Source organism: Erithacus rubecula (genome assembly GCF_903797595.1).
Source record: "Erithacus rubecula genome assembly, chromosome: 19".
Lineage (NCBI taxonomy): Eukaryota > Metazoa > Chordata > Aves > Passeriformes > Muscicapidae > Erithacus > Erithacus rubecula.
Window position 1 is genome coordinate 347,107 of NC_136671.1, and position 20,282 is coordinate 367,388.

Genomic DNA, 20,282 nt, shown 5'->3' on the forward strand with positions numbered 1-20,282 from the left:
GGGCTGAAGCAGAGCTGTCCAAATCCAGCTCCTCAGTGACATCTTGTGCTGGGAATGCTCAGCGCAGGCTGGAGATGGGAAAATTAGTTTCTGCAATTGTTCTTTCCTGCCCTCCCGTACACTGGCATTGACCGGCAGTGAAACCTCCGGGATTCCCTGAGCTCTTTTGTAAGGTTTTCTTTGGGAACATCTTGTCCTTCCACGGAGAAAGCCAGACAGTGGCATTGCCTCTGACCAGAGCTGGGTACAAAACTCTGTAAAAGCATCAACCTCCTTCAAAACATTCCGTGTTGACTCTTTTGTGCCATTTAGTGATAATAATAATTCACTTGAAGTTCCTCGCCATGATGAGACTGCATATATGAAATTTTGGGATGCAGTTCAAACCTTATTTCTCAGTCAATTGCCACAAAAAAATTCCCTTCAAAGGCTCTAATGGCACCAGTCACTCCTGGGAAACGCCTGGTCTTGGCAGGGAAAGCTTCCAAGTGCTGCCTGCTGTGCCAGCAGAGCTGCAGCACTGCTGCATCCAGCTGGGTGCAAAACCAGGTCTGAGTTTCTGAAGAAACTTTAGTCTCAGAGCCAAACTCAGAGATGAAATGTTAAAAAGCCACTTTTTGATGGAAATGAAATCTGATGAGGTTTCTCTCAGGATGGTGGTACCTGAAGCAGAGGAAATCCCTGAGCTGGCAGCCCTGCCAGTAGCAGGGAGACCAACAAAGGGTGCTCCAGGCTGCTGTGGGGACTGTACCAAACCCTCATGGGTCACCGTGGCCTGGCAGAGCACTGAACCCCAGCTCCCAATCCCTCTTGGCTGTACATTATGCTCTTGAGGCCACTGTCCCTGTCTCCACCAGGCCCAGGCAGGCGCTGCTGGCACAGAGGGGCCCTGCTCACAATGGCTGCAGCTGGCATGGGAAGCTCAGTCCAGCCCATGGCTGGAACACACGTCCCAGACACAGCCATGCTGTGATATTCCACATGGGTAACATGGCCCAAGCTGGACAACACACACCCAAGTTCTTCCTTGAGCACTCTCACCTGCACCAGTGATGGGAATAAACCCAGAAGCAGTTGTTATGGATGGCTTGAGAAGCCATAAAATGTGAAAAAACATTTGAATGTGAGACAAATGGTGAGGAGGGAATTTGGCACAGGAGAAGATGCAGTTTAGAAGGGGAGCCCACGCCATGTGTATTTCATGGGCCAGCCCTCAGCAGAGGCTTTTTTGACACCACAAACATCACAGATGGCAAGGAGCAACAGCAGTTGCTCCCACATCTGGGAAGGAGAACCTGTGGGATGATCACTCCTTCTGCCTCATGGTAGAAGTGGGCAAGGGCACAAGATCTGGAAGCTGCTGGCTCTGTTCCCTGGGTGTGGGACCAGCCTTCCTCACCCTCCTCTTCCTCCAACCTCCTACCAGGTTAGGGGCAAGCCTGCCCCATCCTTGAGGCTGGGGCTCTGTCCTCACTGTCCCATAGCTCTATGAGCCCTCCAGCCCTGCTGCCCCAGCACTTTGTGCTTCCAGCATTGCTCCTCTGATGTTTCCTTGGAGAGAGCTGACTCAGGTCCTCCTCTGTCAGGTGTTTCTCACTGATCATATGCCTGACTGGTGCCCAGCACCTGTGCTACCAATTTATTCCCACCGCAGGCCAGTATGCAGGAGGGATCCCCGCACCCTGTGGGAGCAGGGTGGATCCTCAGCTGGCATCTGGCTCTGCCATAGGTGTCCCTTGGAGCAGCAGGTGCTGGGGTGGCAGGAGCTGGGTGGGTCAGAGACTGACGTGGATCCACTGGCAAAACCCAAGAGAAGATGGACTTGAGGACAGTGCTTCCTGAATTGCAGCCACATGTGGGTTCTCATCTTGTAGTGGTATTTTTCTTCACAAGAGGCTTCATCTCCCACTGTGCAACTCTTCAGGGAGAGCTCCAGATCCACTACTGCCCACTCTGAGGGGTTAAACTCCTGTGGGGTGCACAGGAACTCCCAGCCTTAGGATGGGGTGTGTTTGGATAATGAGCTGGTACTCTCTGACCAGACCAACACCTGTCAGGTGACACCTCAGTGTCACCCTCCTGGGGAGACTGACTTGTTTATGGACAACATTCTGGCAGCAGGATGGGTGTACCAGCCTTCCTTCTCACAGCTGGGGAACCAGGGAACTGCATCCTTCCTCTTGCACTTGGTGCTGCACAGGCCCTGGGAGGTTCAGCTGCTCCAGCAGGATTAGGGGTGATCTTCATCCAGGTGTAGCACAGGCAGATCAGGTGCAGCACTTGGTGTCCTGCCTCTGTGAGACCAGAGTAGGAGTCTTGGGAATTTGCTGGTCACCTGGAGAGTCACAGGGTGGGAGCTCCAGTTTCTGAGGTGTTCCCTTGGGTTGGGGCCCCTGGAGAGAGCAGCTGAGAACTGCCACAGACCCTGCAGAGGAAAGAGATGCTGGCTGCATGGCTCCTCTTGCAGCTGATCTCCTGGCCAGCCCAGACCTTGCTCTCCCTGCATGGGTAGGGTTTTAAAAGCTGGGCTGTGTTCTGGTCTCTGTCATTTTCCACTTGCATCCCAATGATTTTTGGTGAATCACTTGCAGCCTAAGAAATAAATGTCCTCTTGATTCTTCCTGTGAGTTCCTGGGTGCAGCTCAGCAGCCATGAGAAAATACCCAGGTGAATTCCTGTTTCCATAAAGGTCAATACTATTACAAAAATAAATTGTCTCTGAAAGGAAACCTAGGAAAAATCCAAGACAGGGAAAGACACATCAGACTTATCCCATCCGTTGCTTTGCCTTTTGGTTTTTTTTTCCCAGAGTCCTTCTCTTTTTCCATCTGCTGGCAGAAGGGAGTCATGAGATGTCCACAAGTGTGCTTGGGGGAAAAGGAACATCAGTGAAGACCTGAAACAATTTTGCTGCTCTTACAGCTGAGAAAGGATCATGCTGGATGGTTTCTATGGAAGTGGGGCCTGGGGAATGGACATGAAAAGCCTTTTTTCCCAGCTGACTCCTTTGGCAGGTGAATTGTTTACAGAGCCTGAATGCCAGAGTGCCTGGAAGGGAGCCAGCTCTGTTTTAGCCCTTTGTAAATGATTTAAACACCTCGTGCTGAGGGAACATTCCCAGGAAAGGGGCTGCTAGCCTCTTCTTCCTGGGTGTGCCAGGGGTGTGCAGGAGAGGTGGAAGGCAGAAGGAGCCAGCCCTGGCAGGGACAGCAGAAGTGTGTGGTGGGGATGGCTGTGCCCCTACTGTCCCCCAAGAGCTGCTGCTGTGACCTGAACCAGCTGCTCCTTGCCCAGCTGGCCAGAGGCATCCTCCCAAACCCCTCCCAGGGGATGCTCCTAAGGAGCCCCTTTGTTTTTTGCAGCCTTTGCCTGCCAGGAGCATCCCCTGGGAAGGCCAATGGAACCAAAGGTGCCAGGTGTTCTGTGGGACCCCAGCGAGGTGAGGGCATGGGGCAGAGCTCCCTGCAGCACCTGGGGGCAATCACACCTTGTGGGGCTGGGGACAAGCTCCCGAGGCTGGGCCAGGGCAACTCCAGCCCCCCCTACCCTGGAAGAGCTGGCTGCTCCTTATTGATTCATGTGGTGGGTCATTTCTCTAAAAATAGGCTCTTAATTACTGAGCCTCTGGAAACAGAGTTGTCTCACAGCAAAACCTGATTGACTCGAGGGCAGCTGCAGCTCCAGCGAGGGCCTGATGGCCACAGAGCCTGCATGGACCCTGCCAGAGACAGCTCCTGGCCAGAGGAGGTTCCAGGCTGGCTCAGGTCAGTTCCCACCTCACAGATGATGGATATTTGGTTTTTCTCCAAGTGTCACTTGGTTTTGCTTCTTAACTTTCGTGCATGTAATTGCTAGCAAGTGGCACTGAGGGGCATTTGGACTTCTCCTCCAGTGGAACAAAATGGGAGGAAAAATGTTAATTTTTCCCTAGTGCTCCTGAACCGTCTGCATTGAATGGAAAAACTGTTCTGATTTCTTTACTTCTTATTTTGTGTTGTTTTCCCACCTTCATTCTTTACATTGAGAAGTACTTTGTGGGAACCTTCATGCTTTTCCCTTATTCTCCTGTCCTAGAGAAGGTGTACAAGATCCCAAATAGGCTGAAAAGAGAAAAAAAAAATAGAATTGAAAATAGATTTATTTCCTGGAGTTGTTTCATCTCTCTGAGTTTGGGCACTTGTGTCAGGAGTGTCTTGTCATGTCCTGGAGATGGAGAGGAGGGGATATTTCAGAGCCCTGTGGTCCCCCACTGTCCTGTTTTGAAAGGACAGGTGTCTGCCAGTAAGGGCAGAAGTTTCCCTTTGGAATAGAGACTTTGGTTCCACTCCCCTCCCCCAAGTATTATGATTGTTTGAATCAAGGACTCTGAGGCAGAGATAAGGGGGGTGGGAATAACAGCTCTTTTACTAATATATCTAACTATACAAACAGAAAACAATAACAGTTAAAATTGCTAACAGAACGAAATAGGTAACTCGGTGTCAGTCCCTTTAGATGCAAGCACGCTGTCTCTGTACTTAGTGCACAGCCCGGATTTGCCGAAGGGCAGGCGGGAACGGAGGCAGGAAGGAGGGGGGAGGGGCGGCAGTGGCCACGCCGGTCCCGGGCAGGAACGGGATGCAGCGGCGGCTCCTCGCTCACCGTGTGTGTCTGGGTGATCAGCTGTGTCCGTAGAGGCAGGAGGCTGGAACGGGGCAGATGCAGGGCAGGTGATCGCAGAGGGTCTGGCTCTCCTGTGCTCCGCTGCGTGGCTGAAAGATCCCGCGCGTCCTCCTCCGAGCTCGCCGGAAACGCGAGTGCCCTCCCGGAAGCCTCAGAGGCCCCTCCGGGGCCGTCCCCACCCACCCCTTTGTCTGGAACCATCAGGGACCCTGGGTGTAACCCGGCCAGCTCCATTGGCATGATAATGGGAAAAATTCTTTCAATTCACACAGTAACAGAAAACACTCAACCCCCAACATTATCCACCCCGAATTTTTTCCATGCCAACATGCTACATCATATTGAAATCTTTAAATTATATACATACATGTAGTTACAGGCACAGTATCATATATAGTTCACCCTAGAACAAGGTCCCCTTGGGGTATGCATCGGGTCTCTCCATCCTTTTGCATCACCCACCAAGTGCAACCTGGTCCTTGAGCGAAAACCATCCCACGAACAGGATTGTCTTTGCTGGAAGCAGAGTTCACCCAGACAGCTTTCCCTAACATGCCTCTCAGGTGTACCGCTGGAACCTTATCTCCATCTGCTGCTCCCAAGGGCTCTGACTGGGCAGGGCCTGCTCGGTTAGTGGAACCTCGGGTATTCACTAACCATGTGGCCTTTGGTAGATTGATCTCCCAGTTCTTGAAAGTCCCCCCACCAAGTGCCTTTAAGGTGGTTTTAAGCAGACCATTGCACCGTTCGACTTTCCCAGTCGCTGGTGCATGGTAGGGAATATGGTACACCCACTCGATGCCGTGTTCTTTAGCCCAGGTGTTTATAAGGCTATTTTTGAAATGAGTCCCATTGTCTGACTCAATTCTTTCAGGGGTACCATGCCTCCAGAGGACTTGTTTTTCCAGGCCCAGGATGGTGTTCCGAGCAGTGGCGTGGGGCACAGCGTAGGTCTCCAACCATCCGGTGGTGGCTTCTACCATGGTCAGCACGTAGCGCTTGCCCTGGCGGGTCTGAGGCAGTGTGATATAGTCAATCTGCCAGGCCTCTCCGTACTTATATTTGGACCATCGCCCCCCAGACCAGAGGGGCTTCACCCGCTTGGCCTGTTTGATGGCAGCACACGTGTTACAGTCATGAATAACCTGAGAGATGCTGTCCATGGTTAAATCCACTCCTCCGTCTCGTGCCCACTTATAGGTGGCGTCTCTGCCCATGATGGCCTGAGACATGGTGGGCCCATCGAGCCAGGAACAGTTCTCCCTTGTGTTCCCAATCTAAGTCTATCTTTGAGACCTCTATCTGTGCAGCCTGATCTACCTGCTTGTTGTGCCTGTGTTCTTCATTAGCCCGACTCATGGGAACATGGGCATCCACATGACGGACTTTCACGGGGAGCTTCTCTACCCGAGTGGCAATGTCTTTCCACTCATCAGCAGCCCAGATTGGTTTTCCTCTACATTGCCAGTCAGCCTTTTTCCACCTTTCCAGCCAATCCCACAGAGCATTGGCTACCATCCACGAATCAGTGTAAAGGTAGAGCTTTGGCCATTTCTCTCTCTCAGCAATGTCCAAGGCCAGCTGAACAGCTTTGAGTTCAGCAAGTTGACTCGATCCACCTTCTCCTTCAGTAGCTTGTGCAACCTGTTGTGTGGGGCTCCATACGGCAGCTTTCCACTTCCGGTTCATCCCCACAATGCGGCAGGAACCGTCGGTGAAAAGGGCGTAGCGTGTTTCATCTGCTGGCAGCTGGTTGTACGGTGGAGCTTCTTCAGCCCGGGTCACTTGCTTCTGCTCCTCTTCATCAGCGAGACCAAAATCTTCACCTTCTGGCCAGTTCGTAATTATCTCCAAAATCCCAGGGCGATTTGGGTTACCAATACGGGCGCGCTGCGTGATGAGGGCAATCCACTTGCTCCATGTGGCGTTGGTGGTGTGGTGAGTAGAGGGAACCTTTCCTTTGAACATCCACCCCAGCACTGGCAGTCGGGGTGCCAGGAGAAGTTGTGCTTCTGTGCCAATCAGCTCTGAGGCAGCTTGAACTCCCTCATAGGCAGCCAAGATTTCCTTCTCTGTGGGAGTGTAGTTGGCTTCAGATCCTTTGTAGCTTCTGCTCCAGAATCCCAGGGGTCAGCCTCGGGTCTCACCAGGCACCTTCTGCCAAAGGCTCCAAGACAGACCATGGTTCCCAGCTGCAGAGTAGAGCACATTCTTTACCTCTGGTCCTGTCCTGACTGGGCCAAGGGCCACTGCATGAGCGATTTCCTGTTTGATCTGGGCAAAAGCTTGCTGTTGTTCAGGGCCCCAATGGAAATCGTTCTTCTTGCGAGTGACCTGGTAGAGAGGGCTCACAATCTGGCTGTACTCAGGGACGTGCATTCTCCAAAAGCCGATAGCACCTAGAAAAGCTTGTGTCTCCTTCTTGCTTGTTGGTGGGGACATTGCAGTGATCTTATTGATGACCTCAGTGGGGATCTGGCACCGTCCATCCTGCCACTTCACTCCCAGGAACTGGATCTCTCGGGCAGGTCCTTTGACTTTGCTCTTTTTAATGGCGAAACCGGCTCCCAGCAAAAACTGGATGATCTTCTCTCCTTTCTCAAACACCTCCATTGCTGTGTTCCCCCACACAATGATGTCATCGATGTACTGCAAATGTTCTGGAGCCTCACCCCTCTCCAGTGCAGCCTGGATCAGTCCGTGGCAGATGGTGGGGCTGTGCTTCCACCCCTGGGGCAGTCGGTTCCAGGTGTACTGCACGCCCCTCCAGGTGAAAGCAAACTGAGGCCTGCACTCTGCTGCCAAAGGAATGGAGAAGAATGCATTTGCAATGTCAATGGTGGCATACCACCTTGCTGCCTTGGACTCCAGCTTGTACTGCAGTTCCAGCATGTCCGGCATAGCAGTGCTCAGCGGTGGAGTCACTTCATTCAATGCCCGATAGTCCACAGTCAGTCTCCATTCTCCATCAGATTTCTGCACAGGCCAGATAGGACTGTTGAAGGGTGAGTGGCTCTTGCTGACCACCCCTTGGCTCTCTAGATCACGGATCATTTTGTGGATAGGGATCACAGCATCTCGATTTGTCCGGTACTGCCGGTGGTGCACTGTCATGGTGGCAATTGGCACCTGTTGCTCAGTCACTTTCAGGAGTCCTACTGCAGAGGGGTTTTCTGACAGTCCAGGCAAGGTGTTCAACTGCTTAATGCTCTCTGTCTCTACAGTAGCTATTCCAAAAGCCCACTTGAACCCCTTTGGGTCTTTGTAGTAGCCGTTCCTGAGGAAGTCTATGCCTAGAATGCACGGTGCCCCTGGGCCAGTTACAATTGGATGTTTCTGCCACCCCTTCCCTGTCAGGCTAATCTCAGCTTCCAGCAAAGTGAATTCCTGTGATCCCCCCGTCACCCCAACAATGGAAACAGGTACCTTCCCCACATGTTCTGATGGTATCAGGGTGCATTGTGAACCAGTATCAACTAACACTTTATGTTTCTATGGCTTTGACGTGCCAGGCCATCGCACCCACACTATCCAATAGATCCTGTCATCCCATGCCTCTCCCTGGCTAGAGGCAGGGACCCTCTAGCCCTGGTTATTATTTCTTTCCTGGGCATACATAGTGGAGGTTCCTTCCAGGGGATCTGACAGAACATCCTCCTTGCTGTAATACCCTGCACCTTGCTTGTGGGAGGTTGAGGCTACCTTCATTTTAGTGCGGCTCCCTCGGTTAGCATTTCCCTCCCTGAGCTGACGCACCTGTGCTGCCAGGACAGAAGTGGGTTTCCCATCCCATTTTCCCATGTCTTCCCCATGGTCTCGCAGGAAAAACCACAGGTCAGCTCATGAGGTGTACCCTCTCTCCCTTGCTGGGGGACGTGAAGCTCTGACTTGGGGGCCTGTGACTCGTACTGCTGCTACGCTGATCTTCCTCACCTCCTTCCTCACCTCCCTCATCTCCTCCATCATCTCCTCCCTCATATCCCTCACCCTATCTTCGACCTGTTGGAGGTCCCTGGCCACGGCAGAGACATTAGCCTGCATTGGGCCATTCATCATGCTCTCAAAATTTCTGAGTTTGTTGGCAACAGAACACACTGTCTCTGGACTGTTATCGGCATTAATCATTGCTATGTAGGTGGTATATTGAGATGGACCCAAGGTTGTCAGATTCCATAACATCTGCCCTGTGCACTTGACCTTGTCAGGGTCATTGTCATGCTGTCCATCCCTCCCAAAGAGTACCTCTAATACTGCTGTCTCTCTCAGCTGCTGGATCCCTTCCTCAAGGGTCTTCCAGCGCATCCTACGGTGGTGCTCCTGCATTCTCTCTCTGTGTACAAACTTCTCTCTCACACTCATTAAAAGCCGGTCCCAGAGGGAAAGTAGGCCTTGCTCCCTTACGAATATCTGGTCCACACCTGAATCCTGGGCCAAGGATCCCAAATTCCTGGCCTCAGTTCCATCCAGTTGAACACCTGTTCCCGTAAGGTCCCAGACCCAAAGTAACCAAGTTATGAAAGGCTCACGGCCCCGCCGAGCAATGTCTTTACGCAGGTTACGGAGACTATCGTATGAGAGGGACTCGGTGACAATCTCAACCTCTGGCTCCCTTGCTGGTTGTGAGGACCCTCCTTGCTGATCCCCATTATCTAAGTGCCTCGTTTTAATCTTAGATTTCCTAGTTTCCACAGGAGCAACTGCTGCTGGCTGTGGCTGCTCCTGTGATCCAGCTGGAACCTGGACAGATACAACATCTACGGGTTCCACTGTAGCACCATCTGACTCTCCCTCTTTAGGGCAGAGTTTCTCACCAGCTGGAGAAAAATGCTCCTTCATCATCTGGCTGTGCTCCTTAAACATCTGGCTATGTTCCTTCAACATCTGGCTTTGCTCCTTCAACATTTGACCTATATCCTTCACTAGAGCCCCCACCCACTCTGGGTGGCTCATTTCTGCGGTGGGCTGTGGGGCAGCATCAGGCTCTGGGGCAGCATCCCTAGCCCCTGGGGCAGAGGCAGGCTCTGGGGCAGCATCCCTAGTCTCAGGGGCAGGTTCTGGGGCAGCATCCCTAGTCTCTGGGGCAGAGGCAGGTTCTGGGGCAACATCCCTAGTCCCTGGGGCAGAGGCAGGTTCTGGGGCAACATCCCTAGTCCCTGGGGCAGGTATCAGAGTTGTTGTCCAAGCCAATATTCCCTTGTTTCTGAATGCTAAGTAGAACAAGCCTACCAGCAACACCAGCCACTGTATAATAACACTGGCAATTAAAACAGATCTGAAATCCTTGAGAACCAGTGGGGTAGCCTCAAAAAACTGGGTGATGGGTTGGGAGAAAATTTCCCTTGCACTCGTTATCTCACAGTAAGTACCATTACTGAAATAGCCCCAGAAACACGCAGTTAGAGTACGATAGCTCCGGATCCATGCAACCGCTTCCCAGAAAAAATTAAAAACCCATGAATTCCTGACATAATCAATCCACCAAACCAATCGGATAATAGCCACAGCAACCTTGGTGAGGGGGCCCAAATTCAAAAAAGGGCTTGCAAATGGGAGGGAGATGGCTGTGACCACATGAAACACAAACCAGATTAAACCAGACAACATATGGCCAGTTAAGAGAGCTGTTATTCCTGTCTTAACTCTCAACTCAGTGCCCTCTGCCCTACATTGGGCGCCAAAATCTGTCCTGGTTTGAAAGGACAGGTGTCTGCCAGTAAGGGCAGAAGTTTCCCTTTGGAATAGAGACTTTGGTTCCACTCCCCTCCCCCAAGTATTATGATTGTTTGAATCAAGGACTCTGAGGCAGAGATAAGGGGGGTGGGAATAACAGCTCTTTTACTAATATATCTAACTATACAAACAGAAAACAATAACAGTTAAAATTGCTAACAGAACGAAATAGGTAACTCGGTGTCAGTCCCTTTAGATGCAAGCACGCTGTCTCTGTGCTTAGTCCAGCGCCCGGATCTGCCAAAAGGCAAGCAGGAACGGAGGCAGGAAGGAGGGGGGAGGGGCGGCAGTGGCCACGCCGGTCCCAGGCAGGAACGAGATGCAGCGGCGGCTCCTCGCTCACCGTGTGTGTCCGGGGGATCAGCTGTGTCCGCAGAGGCAGGAGGCTGGAACGGGGCAGATGCAGGGCAGGTGATCGCAGAGGGTCTGGCTCTCCCGTGCTCCGCTGCGTGGCTGAACGATCCCGCGCGTCCTCCTCCGAGCTCGCCGGAAACGCGAGTGCCCTCCTGGAAGCCTCAGAGGCCCCTCCGGGGCCGTCCCCACCCACCCCTTTGTCTGGACCCATCAGCGACCGTGGGTGTAACCCGGCCAGCTCCATTGGCATGATAATGGGAAAAATTCTTTCAATTGACACAGTAACAGAAAACACTCAACCCCCAACACCCACCCTCCCACAAGCACCACAGCCTCTGTGCAGCTGAGCACAGAGTACTGAGGGGAATACAGGGGCATTCTGAGACAAATTAAGGGGAAAAGGAAGAGTGGCTGCAGTTGCTGGCTGCCAGCACTGGCCTTTCCCCCCTCCCTGGCCAGTCTGAAGGCCATCTGCCACTTGACAGATCAGCTGGACACCACTCTCCATCTCCATCTGCTCCTGTGCAGTCTCCATGTCTGTGCCTCCCTCCTCCTTCCTGTCCCCTGTGGGGTCTGGCCTGTGATCCCAGCCAGTCCCTGCCCCAGAGCTGGGATGGGCACACAGGGCCAGGGGATGCTCAGAGAGCCCTGAACTTCACATCCAAACCCATGGCTCCTTGCTCACTGCATAGGCTGCAGATCCTTGCTGACCTGCTCATGGCTTTTTTTCACCCTTTATGTTTTATTTATTTCAAGGCTGAATCTTTCACTCTGGTGACTGTGTGGCTTCATTTTTTCTCATTCAAAGTTTTTTCCAACTGTAGTTTTATGGGTAATTTTTTTAATTCTTTGCAAAAGGAAGTATCAAAGGGAGCATCCCTCCTAAGAGGGATTCAAGCCATGGCATCCACAGAGGAGGCCCACCTTGCCCCATTCCTGTTATCTCACAGCTGTAGCAGCTACCCCAGAACACAGGACAGAGCCCCTCCAGAGCTCTGCAGGATGCTTCACCAGCACAGCCAGGGGACACTGGGCCTGGGACAGCAGTGCTGGCAGCTGTCACCAGAACTCACACCTTGACTCTGTGAGAACTCAAATAATTTTTCAACATCACCAGCCAAATTTCTGCAGATTTTGCTGGGGACAGGAGAAGGCAACACTTCCAAGTCCCTGTTCCTCTGACTGGCAACATGATAGCTTTCCACTGGAATGACATAATTTTTTTTCTTAATGCTGGCCAAATTAATTTTCTCTCATTAGAACTGCTGATACAGCTGGGAAAAGTGAGCTCTCTCTCCAAAGCCAGTGAAGGGCAGCATCCCCCCAGCAGAACTTGGGGTGTTTGGCTGCCCCAGCTTCTCGTCCCTCTGGCTGGGGCTCTTTGCACTGGAACTTGGAAAGAAAAACACTCCAGAATGGAAAATTTCAGGTCTAAAGGGTAAAGTTGGACAGAATCCAGGTGGAACCTGGCAGAGAGACCCAGCAAAGGTTGTTCCTTGTGCTGACATTTTTGCTCTGTGCTTTGGAGAGCTTTTGTGCAGCTCTGCTCCAGCCAGGTCAGGCTCTGCCAGTGTAAGAGATGATGTTAACACCACACTACAGCAGGTGACTTTCTCTGGGTTTTCCCAGGTTTTGCTGCTGTTGCTGCTGCTGTTGTTGTTGTTTCCTCTGGAGCTGAGGATGTTTCAGAAGCAGATGCTGCAATGGTCTTGCATCCCATGGGAATGGCTGTCCCATTAGCCCACCCCACTCCCAGAGGGGGCCCAGAGGCTTTGGTCCTCTGGCTGCTTGTCCACAGCAGACACTCTGTAGCACCAGAACAATCCTGACACAGCCCAGAAAAATCAATGAGGAACTGGGATTTTGTTGCAAGCTATGGAAACCAGAAGCAAAGAGCTGCTCTGTATCTGTGCACTGCTGGCTGGCTCTTGAATGTACATGAGGGTGCTTTGAGCAAGGGACATGTAGGATGCTGCTTTGGCTCCATCTCCCTCCCGTGAATTCTTCCACTCATGTCTTGCCAGAGGATGCCAACCCATCCCTGCAAGGTTTGAGGAGCTCTGCAGAAGGATCTTCAAGGGCTGAGCTGAGTCCTGGGCTCCTCTGCACCAGAAGGACCTCACAGCACTCCTTGGGGACCCCATGAGTCACTGAGGACATCCCCAGGTGCTGAGGCCAAAGGCCTCAAAACTCACCTGTTGAAAAGCAAGATTAAATTTGAGTCATTTGAAGGGTTTAAACCATTTTTGTGATACTAAAAAGATGTCTTTACACTTTTTTTTTTTTTTTTTTTTTTTTTTTTTTTCCAGGAAAGGAGAAAAGGCAACAAATTCGAGGTGAAAATAAAAAGAGCAATTTGAAGATGAGAGATGAACCTACTCTGGTGCAAGTTTGGAGAAGTCATCACCAAATTTGATGTGGGGGTGCTGTTGTCTCCTTCCCTCCAGGGAGCACTGTGGCATCTCCTTTCTCCTAGATTTTGGAGAGAATGGATTTGTGTTTCTTACCCAGAAACAGAAACAAAGCTCCACCAACCTGCCTGTGCAGATCTCTTGTTCCCTGCTTTGCTGACTTGTGTTCCTTCATCAAGAGGATGATGAGAGGCCAAGGGCACACCAGGGCTTCTGCATGGCCAGGAAGGGGCTGCTCATCCCTAGGGATGTGCTTCAGTCCCAGAGCAGAGGTGCTTAAAGCACCATGATGCAGATGTGATCCTCAGTGGATGCTCCTGCCCCTCCACGGGTCACTTCACCCACTCGAGACAGCAATGCAGCTTGGAGGTGATGTTGGGTGGAGCACAGGGAGGTGGCAGCCATTCCTGGCCAGGATGGTGAGTGGGGCTGACTGTGGGTTGGGTGTGCTGGGGGAGGCTCCGAGAATTCATGGAGACACTCCCAGGGCTGGAGCCCCTCTGCTCTGGAGCCAGGCTGGGAGAGCTGGGGGTGCTCACCTGGAGAGGAGAAGGATCCAGGGAGAGCTCAGAGCCCCTGCCAGGGCCTAAAGGGGCTCCAGGAGAGCTGGAGAGGGACTGGGGACAAGGGATGGAGGGACAGGACACAGGGAATGGCTCCCACTGCCAGAGGGCAGGGCTGGATGGGATATTGGGGAGGAATTGTTCCGTGGGAGGGTGGACGGGGTGGCACAGGCCGGGCTGGGCGCTGGCGGGAGCAGCAGGGGCAGTGGCAGCTGTCCCTGCCATGGCAGGGGTGTCGCTCTGCGGTCCCGGAGCCCTCCCGGTTCCGGACGAAGCCGCGGCCCCGGGGCAGGGGCGGCTCTCGGCCGCTGGGGGGCGCTGCGGGCCCGCGGCCGGGCCTCTCCGGCCCCGCGAGCTGCGGCCGCCATCGGGAGCCGCGGCCTCGGCCGGCGCTGCCTCTTTCCCCCGGTGCCTGCATCACCAGCCCAGGGGCTGGCCCCGCTGGAAGCGGCTGCTCCCGTGAACTTTCCTGCCTCAGCCCCGCAGGCTCCTTCAGCCTCTGTGCCGCTCCCACCGCACCCCTCCCTCAGCAGAGCTCTGGGGGCCCTGTAGTTCTCATGAAAGCTATCCCGTTATCCAGCTGTGCTCCAAGAAACTCCAGTTATCCAGCTGTTCTAGCCGAGGTGTCCTGGCATCTGTCCTCCAGCCGGAACCCGGGCTCTGCAGGCAGCAGGGCGAGCGGTGGGGTGGAATTGGGGGGTGTCAGGGACTGCAGCCCCAGGGTGGGTGTCGCAGGCGGGTGGCGCTGAGGCTGCCCTGGGATGGCAGCCCCAGTCCCCTCACCGCCTGCACCAGGGCTCCCGTAGCGGGCTGGGAGGGCTGCGGACTCCTGGCTGTCCCCTGTCCCTGGACTGTGGGACACGGCAGCTGTCTGCAGCAGCCTTTCTCTCTCCCCTGTGTGTTATTGTCCCGGGTGGGATGATGGGGTGCTGGGAGCAGGGCTGAGCACACGCAGGGCTGTGCAGGGAGTGTGCATGTATCTCTGGAGGTGCACACCTGGGGGATCTGGGCAGAGAAGAGTGTTTCTTGGGGTGCACACATGTACAGAGGGTGGGAGGAGGAAGAGGGGTGTGCGTGGAGCAGTGTCCAGCAAGACCAAAGTGTTTCCATCGGCTCTGTCCCTGCTCTGGCCCAGGGGTGCCTGGCCCCCAGAAAGGCTCCTTTCCAGGTTGTCCCCAACACACCTCATCCTGGCCTAGCTGGCAATGGAGTTTTATTGCTGCTCTTGAGAGCTGCTGTGGAGAGATCCTGGGAGGAGCTCCCAACCCATCCATCACACACTGACTTGGCATTTTTGAAGAACCTGAAGCAACAAATTTTCCCTGGGACTTACGTGGTGTCAAAGACAGGCTCAGCAACATCCCTGCAACCCCTGCCTGTGCCTGCTTCCTCCTAGCACTCATAGGACCCCCCTTGGGCTGGCCCAAGGCCTGTCCTTTCCTGGGAAAGGGACTCCAGAGTCTTCTTGGCCACACTGCAACGTGCCCATCTGCCAGCCTGGCCCATGTCACAGCTGTACAGGCCTGGGTAAAATCATGGTTGAGTGTCCCACTAGGACAGGCACAACTCACACAGCCTGGCTGTCTGGTGCCAGGAATTACTGGGGTAGCAGTTTGGGTTTACAGACAGGTGTGGTGACATCTGGAGTGTTTCACCCTGCTGTGCTTCCCAGTACAAGACAGATGCTGAGTACTGATCCAAGTCCAGGGAAGAGCTGTGAGGATGGTTAAACCACTCAGGAGAGAAGGAGCGCTTCCTATGCTAGGAGATATCCCAAAGGGTGTGGCTATAGCCCAGAGAATCCAGCTTTAGATGACCCTGCATGTGCAGGGATGGTGCTGGATCATCTCCAGAAGTTCCCCAACCTGAGAGAGCTGTGAGTCGAGAGTTGTGACAGTGTTGAGCCCTGGAACAATGGGGCAAATGTCCAAGGCCAGAGAAAGAGAAATAAGAATCCAGTTTTGTTTTCTTTTGGAAGCATCTCTAGTTGCAGAGGATGGACAGCAGTGGGGGGAAAAGCTGGGTGGTGGTGCAAGACAGAAGAGAACTAAAGTCCTGGACTTCCTTTGGCTGTCCAGCATCACCAGAGGACACCAAAGCAAAATGTGGCATGTTCCCAAATAAAGCAGCAATTCAGGCCCAGTCTCATATTTCTCCACCCATAAGCAAATGCTGACCAAAAAAAAAAAAAAAAAAAAGATAAACAGTATACAGTTTGTCCAAAATTTGGCAATTTTTTCCATGAAGGGTGTTGGGATTCTGATGAAACTTGGTTTTATCATGACATTTTGCTCTGTAAGAAAGCTCTTCTTGGCTGTGCCCAACACTGTGTGTTGCTCAGCGGAGCACAGACAGCCTGACAACAATTTGGCTGCTAAAATTTCTAAAAATAAAAGCCATCCTTTTTTCTTTCTTTTTTTTTCCTCTCTGAAGAAACATTGCAGCATCACACCTTCTTCCCAGTACAAACTGTCAAACCTCTACAGGATGAGGGGCTGTGCATGACACTGAACTCCAAGATTGTGTCATTTTGGTTTTCTGCACTATTTTGTTCTCAAAATGGGGTATTTTCTCTGGCCTTGACAGAAAAAAGGGAGGAAAGGAAAGGGTTCAAAGACTTTTTATTGTTTGGGGCTGCCCAGAGAGGAGCACTTTTCTGGAACTATCTGCTCTGGGGTGAGGGTGGGTCCTGGTGGTCTGTGCTGAACTGGTTTGAGCTGGGAGCTCTATCCTGAAGCATCCCCCCTCACTGCAGCAGGGCAGCTGCCTGAGGTTCCCCTCGTGCTGCCCCAGGGCTGAGCAACAGAGCTGACACTGCTGCTGGTCATGGCAGAACAGCCAGGAGCCTTCAGAGTGGGGCTGCAGTTCTTGAACCAGAACTAAATAACAATAATCCATTATTTTCATCTGAATAGTATCTGTGTCTATCTCTCTATCTCTATCTCTATCTCTACCTCCATCTCTATATCTCTGTCATCTATATCTACATTTAACAGGGCTTTACTCAAAGCCATGCACTCCCATCACCTGAAATGTCCAGTTAAGAGGAACTGCTTTCACTTGCAGATGTTTTGAAGAAGCTTCTACCCTCCTTCCCAAGGGAAATGTGTCAGCACTGAGTGTCTGTCGGGGGGCTGAGGTCCCTGGTGTCTTGGGGATCCACAGAGATGTCACCCCTGTGTTTGGACATGGACATGCCCACCAGTCATGCTGTAGAAAAATGAAAGGCACCCAGACCATGGGATCAGCCCTGCCACTCCCTGTGCCCTGCTCTCACCCCCCAGCTTTGCTTGGAGCACCTGTCACTCTCAGTTTTACCTGTCTCCCAGGTTTTCTCTCAGATGGTACTTCCTGCTCCTGGGAATGCACCAGAGGCTTTGCATAACAGATCACATCCATTGTTTCTTCCTCTGTGAGACCAAATACCTGGAAAGGAGGGAAATTAGATCACCCTGACATAATTTTTTTCCTGGTAGAATTGTGTTGGCTGGTTTTTATCCTTTATTTTTATCACAGTATTGATACTTACAAATTGTTCAATAATTTGTTCCAAAATTTTTTCAAGGAACTGAAGCCAGCTTGGCTGATCTGTAGCTCCCCAAACTCTTAATTTCCTTTATTTATGTATTTTTTTCACAGAAAAAGTGCTTTTTCTGCACTTCCCCAGGATTCCCTAAGCCTTCAGAATTTGTCACAATCTGCTGCTGATTGTTCAGAGGTTGCTTACATTTTCCAGGGTGATTTCTCTCGACCCCTGCTTACTCAATACACTGGGTTTCTCTCACTGCTGGTGATGGCTCCGGGCACTGCTTCCAGGCTTGCACCATGTGGCCACAGTGGGGAAGTCACTGTTTGTGTCTCTGTGTCATCCCTTTGGTTCTTTCCATCACAAGACACAAATGCTGACTCATTTTTCTTTTCATTGCACTTCCAGTATATTTCTGGAACTTATTTCCTTGTCTTTTATGCCCCTCACTGGCTGTAACTCTCTCTGCTCCTTACCCTCTCTTGTTCTGCCCCCATGCACTTGAGCTTCCCCTTTATACTCATCCTTATACCCTCATTCCCATTTTTATAGGATTCCTTTTTGATTTTCAGGACACTAAAGTGCTCCTGATGCAGCAATATTGGCCTTTTACTGTTGTCCTGTGATTTCTCTGCAGCATGAAGTTTAGCTGCTGTGCACCTCATATACTCTCTTTTAGCAACTTCCCCCAGTCCAGTATTTCTGATTTTTTCCTTGGAATGCCCTTCTGTGGGATGTTGCTGGTGGAAAAGCATCTCCTGAAGTTTGTTCTGTTCATGTTTGTGCAGCCACATGTCTTTTTTTGGATTCTCTCTTTTAATTTCAAAACTGATGAATTGCTGGTGATGTTGACTCTGCCCCACAGCTCCTTCCATACTGGTCAGCGGCTGGAAGAGCTGCTCCCACCCTACCACCACAGAACAGCACTTTGGAATAAATAAAGTATCCAGGGAACTTTCTAAATAATCTTTGGGTGAGCTGTGTCCTCCTGTATTTTTGTGTGTGATGAAATGTCAAAATGGGATGGTTTAGAGATAAAAAATTGCTGTTTATTCAGCCAAATACTTGCTGAATGGAGCCTTAACTTGAGAATAATTGCAGATAAAATGAAGCTATATTTTTGATTAATAAATTGTTCTTCTTTCAAATGTGCTCAATTTGAGGTTTAGTGCTATGATAAATTTTCACTAACTTCTCTTCCTGCGAGAAGCAGCAGCAGGGAGGGAACGTGCCCAGCCTGATGGGACAGATGGTCCAAGCAGTGATCCTGCAGGGAAATGGAGCCCCTTCCCTCTGGAGGGAGTGATGGGGACCTGCCAAGGCTGAGTCTGAACGTGGAATGGGAAGGGAGAGTGGGACAGCAGAAGGGGTGGGTTAAAGAGTGGTTATCACCACAGAAAATGTACCCAAAATGCCACACTTATTCTCTAGCCAGAGTCAGTCTGTCCACTCATCCCTTCATCCATCCATCATCCATCCATCATCCATCCATCCATCCATCCATCCATCCATCCATCCATCCATCCATCATCCATCCATCATCCATCCATCCATCCATCCATCCATCATCCATCCATCCATCCATCCATCCATCATCCATCATCCATCCATCCATCCAGCCATCCATCCATCCATCATCCATCCATCCATCATCATCCATCCATCCATCCATCCATCATCCATCCATCCATCATCCATCCATCCATCCATCCATCCATCCAGCCATCCATCCATCCATCCATCCATCCATCCATCCATCCATCCATCCAGCATCCATCATCCATCCATCCATCATCCATCCATCCATCCATCCATCATCCATCCATCATCCATCCATCATCCATCCATCCATCCATCCATCCATCCATCCATCCATCCATCCATCCATCCATCCATCATCCATCCATCATCCATCCATCATCCATCCATCCACCATTCATCCATCCATCATCCATCCATCCATCCATCCATCCATCCATCCATCCATCCATCCATCCATCCATCCATCCATTCATCCATCCATCATCCATCATCCATCATCTATCCATCCATCCATCCATCCATCCATCCATCCATCATCCATCCATCCACCCATCCATCCATCATCCATCCATCCATCCATCCATCCATCCATCCATCATCCATCCACCCATCCATCCATCATCCATCCATCCATCCATCCATCCATCCATCCATCCATCCATCCGTCATCCATCCATCCATCCATCCATCTATCCATCCATCCACCCATCCATCCATCATCCATCCACCCATGGACTGGGTTTGCATGGCCAGGTTTTGGGAGCAGTGAGACTCCAGGGGTGGCTGCTGTGAGAAGCTTCTGGCAGCCTCACCCATGTCCTGCAGAGCCAATTCCAACTGGCTCCAGAATAGATCCCCCACTGGCCAAGGCTGAGCCCAGTGGTGATGTGCTAGTGGGACTGTGACCCTGTGGGTGACCCACATGGGAGCAGCCTGATCCTGACTTAGTGGAGGGACCCATGCTGGAGCAGGGGAGGAGTGGGGAGTACTCCCTCTGGGGAGGAAGCAGTGGCAGAGGCAACGTTTGGTGGGGACCACAGGTGTAGAAATCAGAGTGAGGTTGAGCCCAGGAAGAAAGAAGGGGTGGGTAGAAGGTTTAAGATTTGGGTTTCTTTCTTATTGCCCAGCTCTGATTTGATTGGCAATAAATCAGATTTTCCCCAATCAAGTCTGTTTTACATGTGATAGTAATGGGTGGGTGATCTCTCCTTGCCCTTATCTTAATCCAGAACCCTCTTGTCTTATTTTCTGTCCTCTGTCCAGCTGAGAAGGACAGTGATGGAGAGGCTTTGGTGGGTACCAGGTGTCCAGCTGGAGCCAGCCCACCACAATCTGCTCTTTGTGACGGTGGGAAATGGGAAAAGGGACTGGGTATCTTGCAAAATACTTGGAGCCAAGGAGGCAGGGGTGCACAGTCCAAAGCACATCTGTAGAGGCTGTTGAAGCCTGGAGAGGCCACATGCAGCCCATGCAGCAGCCAGAGGAAGGTCAGCA

The 20,282-nt window shown here is 51.9% G+C and overlaps 1 long non-coding RNA gene across 1 annotated transcript; it reads right to left on the reverse strand.

The window, feature by feature from the left end:
* Positions 1–2,319: 2,319 nt before the first annotated feature.
* On the reverse strand, positions 2,320–12,364 carry LOC306810093. The gene is made up of 4 exons (XR_013776382.1): positions 11,828–12,364; positions 11,060–11,795; positions 3,817–4,249; positions 2,320–2,949 (listed from the first exon to the last, which is right to left on the reverse strand). It is a non-coding gene; the product is annotated as an uncharacterized lncRNA (long non-coding RNA).
* Positions 12,365–20,282: the final 7,918 nt, after the last annotated feature.